Consider the following 5,027-nt stretch of genomic DNA (forward strand, 5'->3'; position numbering starts at 1 on the left):
TTTTTAGTTTTATTCATCTCAAATGGGCCGGATCTGGCCCGCAGGCCGTAGTTTGCCCACGGCTGATCTAGGGGGTCGTATTTATTCAGTTACTCATTTTCTTATTACCACTTGCAAAAGGTCAGATGGCTGGTATTAAGTTTCTATCTCTTTATCTGTAAAACTGGTAATAAGAGTTTTTATCCCTTAGGATTTTAATCAAGATGTAAAATAATGCAGGTAAAACACTTAGCTGTTATTTATTAGTCACTGTCTTACTACTTATTGATAACTCCATTGAAAACACATTAGGGATATAGCAGCAAAAACGGGATTTGGTCATTTGGTTATTGTCTGAGGTCTAACTTAGAGACCTGGTTCAGATGACTAGTATGACCTAAAGAAAGTCACATTTTCTCTCGACTTTTGTTTTTATTCTCATCTGTAAAATGAAGATATTGGAAAAGATCCAACATTTAAAGGTATTTTCCGCCTAGCTGGCGTGGCTCAGTGATTGAGCGTCGATCTATGAACCAGGATGTCATTGGTTGTGAGCTCCATTCCCAGTAAGGGGTGTGCAAGAGTTAGCTGACCAATAATTCCCCCTCATCATTGATGTTTCTCTCTCTCTCCCTCTTCCTTCCTCTCTGAAATCAATAAAAACATATATATTTTTTATAAAGGTATTTTCCAAGAAACATTTACCTCATGAGATTGTCCAGGGATGAAAAGGAGTTCAGTGGACATGCAAGTGTGAGAGAGTTTGTATCTTATATTCCTTTCCCAGAAATCTTCAGTGCACATCACCATAGTAAAGACCCTGAAGTAAAGGAGTCCTCTTGTAAAGAAACCTGTTAGATTGAGATGAAAGTTTCCCAAAGTCATTTGACCACAGGACCCATTTCTGTCCATACAGCAGATCCCCTTCATGTGGCTTGTTCTTTGGGACATGCTGTACTAGGTGACCTAAGGGCTTTTTCAATGTTGACCATCTTTTCTCTCTACCAACACACCTACACTGGATGTTTTCTTCTGTGCCTTCAACATCAGGTACAAGTGGGGATATTCTCCTTGTTGATAGGCACCATACCTGTCAATCCCAAAGCGTGTGGCCTAGGCAGCTGACAGGTCTGTACTTACAAAGCCACATGGGTAAAATACACACATCAGTGCGTGCACAAAGAAGATGATAATATGCAAAATGTAGACATGCATTTCACAACATTCTTACTGCCGCCAAAACTGTGTATTTTTTCACTGTTCCCTGAGCAGTCTTTTCTTTCAGAATTGTATCTCGTTTTTCTCACCCAAATGGAAAGAAAACCTTGGAACCAGAAGCCTTTCTTTTCTTTCTGAGTAGTTGAGCCAAATAGGAGTGATGGTCTGGAAACCAGAAAGGTTGGATTCTAGTTCTGCCTGTGCCATGGGCTTGACCTTGATTTAGAGCACGTCATCTGGCCAATCAAATCCCGCATTTCTCCATCTAGAAGGTGAGAAGTTGAGCTTAATTGGTCTTGGTGTTCTCACCCAGCATGAGATGTGGTTTCTTCTAGGTAATTGGCATCTGAAGCCCGCTTTTGATCCAGCAGTCCCACAGTCTATCCCAGCAGCCTCCTGTAGTAGCCATCTGATCCTGTGTGGTTTGTATTAGCCTCTCTGCACCAACAGGCAAGAGCAGGGGATGGGAACAGCTCGAACCCATCTGGCTCTTCACACCCCACGTGCCACCCACACTGATGGCACCCTCATTGTTGGGGAAAAGGCTCTTTCCATCATCTGTGGGGACAGACTGTGTCCACTAGATCAATGGTCTGGATTTTAGGGATTTGGGTGTTTTTCTTTCTTTCTTTTATTTTTCATGTCATAACAAAAGAAATATCATCAACACAAAACCTAATTTAAGTTATGGGAAGGATTTCACTTAAATCCACAAAAGCAATGAGAACCAGACTTGGGCTTGCAAGTAGGGCCAGACACAATGGATTAGATTAAGGCACGAGGATCAGCCTCAATTCTGAGGTTAAAGATTTGTCTTTCTTTTGTGGCTCTGTCAGGCCCTTAACATCACTTAACCATAATTGATTCGGGGGAACTGAATGCTGTGAATGTGTACATTGGCTTCTGTTTCTCCAGAATTGTGCTTTCTAGGAGCTCATATTCCCTGAACTATTGAGCACAGTGATCTTCTCTTCAGAAAAAGCCTCAAGTGTTGATCTTGAGGTTGTTTTCTGTGTCCCTCTCCCTGATCCATAGGCAGTCAGCTAATTAAGACCTGCTTGGGGCTTGGATCCCTCAGTAACTCCTGGGGAGGGGTAGTCTCTGTACATTTCAGGAAGAGGAGCATCACAGACCTGGGCTGAGTCTCTGGGAGGCTCAGTGGCTTTGCCACTCTGACCCTGGGCCAGGTATTTAACCACTCTGTTCAGCTTCCATTTATGCACAATGGGGTGGATAAGCCATGAGCCCCTCATGGGGCGGGTCTACTGGGACACCTTTTTCTCCTTCACCAGTTTTCTGTATAATATCTGTGGAACATCTTGACTTTGTTTCACTCTTCCTTGTTCTCAGTGTCTTGGACACTGGGCAAGGGCTGTTCTTTTCCCCAGCAACAACCTTCCTCTGTTGCTTGGTGAATGTGTACTCATTCTTCCAGAATCAAATAGAGTGTTTTCTCTCTTTGTAGTTTTTTCATGACATTCCAGGCTAGATTTCCCTGCTCTGTGTTAGATTTCCCTCTCTGTATTTACATTTGTCAGAGCACCTAGGAAACCTAAAGTCCACCCTTAAGATGCTCACAGACTTGGGAGAGATGTGTCCAGCATCCCATGGTTAAACCCTGTTCTAGGCATATCATAATTGGTGAATAAAACTGCAGAATATATTTTATTTGTATACACCAGTGATGAGAAGGATCATACTAGTGAGCTGAGTGAAGGTAAAAAAAAAAATTTTTGGTGACAGTCTCCTATGAGCCAGGGTATATTATGTATTCTACCTCATTGCACCCCTTCAAATTCTGATGATGTATATGGAACAATGTAATTTGAAAGAGGAAGAATTGACTCTCAGAGAATTTAAGTAACTTGCCCTGTCAGTTGGATCCTTTGGGAAGCAGACACTGAAATGGAATTAATAGTTCATGTGGAATTAATTGTGTGTGTGTGTGTGTGTGTGTGTGTGTGTGTGTGTGTGTGTGTGTGTGTGGTGGGGGAGTGGACTTTGACAAAGTATAGGCCAATTCAACAGGGAACTCCAGAGAAAACATTGCCCATTAGAAATGCCCCATGTTGAGCAGAAATGGCAATGAAGAAATGGTACTGCAGTTGAAAGTTCTCAGCTAACTGTAGCCCTTCCATATGGAATCTAGATGTCCCAACAAAGCCATGATTTGAAAACATGGGTCAGCCTGACTTTAAGTCCAGTTTTTACTATACTATACTTCTCAAACTTAAGGGACCTCCTATTACTTATCTTGACATAGTTTTAAAGATCACATGAATGACCAAGACCAGTACAATACCAACACACATATGACACTAGAGTTTAAGTTCCTCTGAAAAACCAGATACAAGGTGACCTTCTCATTCACATTCTTGCTTCCATTACTCTGTTTCCTCTCTCTTGAAACTATGTTTTGGCAGAACCTACAGGGATCATATAATATACTGAATGATTAAAAGTTATTAAAACCCCAGATGATTGAACCTACTGATTAAGCAACTGTATGGACATCCAAATCATTTAACAGGGCTCTGATGGTCGCCAAGTGTTGTAACCCTGGACTGGAAAGTCAGGGGATTTATACAAGCTGGTCTGAGCCAAGTCTTGATTAATCATGACCTCATTTCATGACCCTCATTATAGATATCCCGGGACTGCAGCCTTTCAAACACCTCCATCTATGGCCACTTGAGGGCCATCAGAGTGGGATGGCATGGGATCTATTACATGAACTCTCTGAAGTATTCAGAAAACTACAAATCAATGCAAAGCCATTTTAAATCCAATGCTTTCAAGTAGCTGGCAAAATAGGATGTCAAGTAGAGAGACTGAGATGGGTTTAACTTTCCCTCAGATGATTCTGTTGCTCAATTTGGTAGTAAGTGCAAAGTCTCAATCACTCTACTCTGCAGACCCCAACCTAGAGTTAATAAGTATCTCCAGGGTTGGAGCTCAGAATCATTTATTACTGATTTATGTGAGTTCATTCACAGAGTGAGCAGACTGGCACTAGATCTTAACCCCATCCAAGTTGATGCTGATCTTAAAAGTTCTAGTCCCAAGGTCACCAGCTCTTTAGTGGGAGAAACAAGCCTAACCCCCACTCCAGCAGTCTGTCAGAATTACAGGGAGTCATACAGCTCTTCAAATCTATATGTCGATGGCTGGCTCAATTGGTGGCGAGCTTCCCATCCCTGGAGATACTCAAGCAGAGGCAGGAAGGTCATGTGTCAAGTAGATTGTGGAGAATAGCCTTGAAGAGGGAAGGAGGTTGGAATCCATAAATTCTCTTGCAACTCTGAAAGTCAACCTCTAATAAAGCTAGACATAGACAATCTAGTAGGAAAAAAATTCATTATAATTCATGCCTAATATATCTACCCACACCTTCCTTCAAATAATGGTCTAGTATTAGGCATTTACTTTCTAATGCCATCTACAAATCTGCTGGGGACCAGCCCCAGCGGGTCCAGGGGTTCCCAAAGGTGTGGACGGAGTTGGCGAAGAATGAATGACACAGAGGCAGTGTTCAGGTGATCATCATAGCCAGATTCTTTTATTTATTTTCATCTAACATCTGTATTTATACTATTTGGTCCTCACCTGGGGAAACAACTTTTCTTCTCCTAGCCAGGCTCCTCCCCCTATTGTCCTCTTACATCTGCATTTATCCTATTTGATCTTAACCCCATCCATTCCAAAGGCTAGGGCGTTTCTCATCTCCATTTCAAGGTTCCTTGAAACATCCCTGCAGGGACTGCCTCAAGCAGCCAGGGTGGATTGGCTTCCAACAGGCTAGCACTGAAAAACCTGTCACATAAAATACT

General features: G+C 42.2%; 1 long non-coding RNA gene across 1 annotated transcript in view; it reads right to left on the bottom strand.

The window, feature by feature from the left end:
• LOC107184512 overlaps nt 1-5,027 on the bottom strand; it is a 20,044-nt gene that overhangs the window by 13,955 nt on the left and 1,062 nt on the right. The window lies entirely within an intron of this gene.

Source organism: Myotis davidii, unplaced genomic scaffold, assembly GCF_000327345.1.
Source record: "Myotis davidii unplaced genomic scaffold, ASM32734v1 scaffold391, whole genome shotgun sequence".
Classification (NCBI taxonomy): domain Eukaryota; kingdom Metazoa; phylum Chordata; class Mammalia; order Chiroptera; family Vespertilionidae; genus Myotis; species Myotis davidii.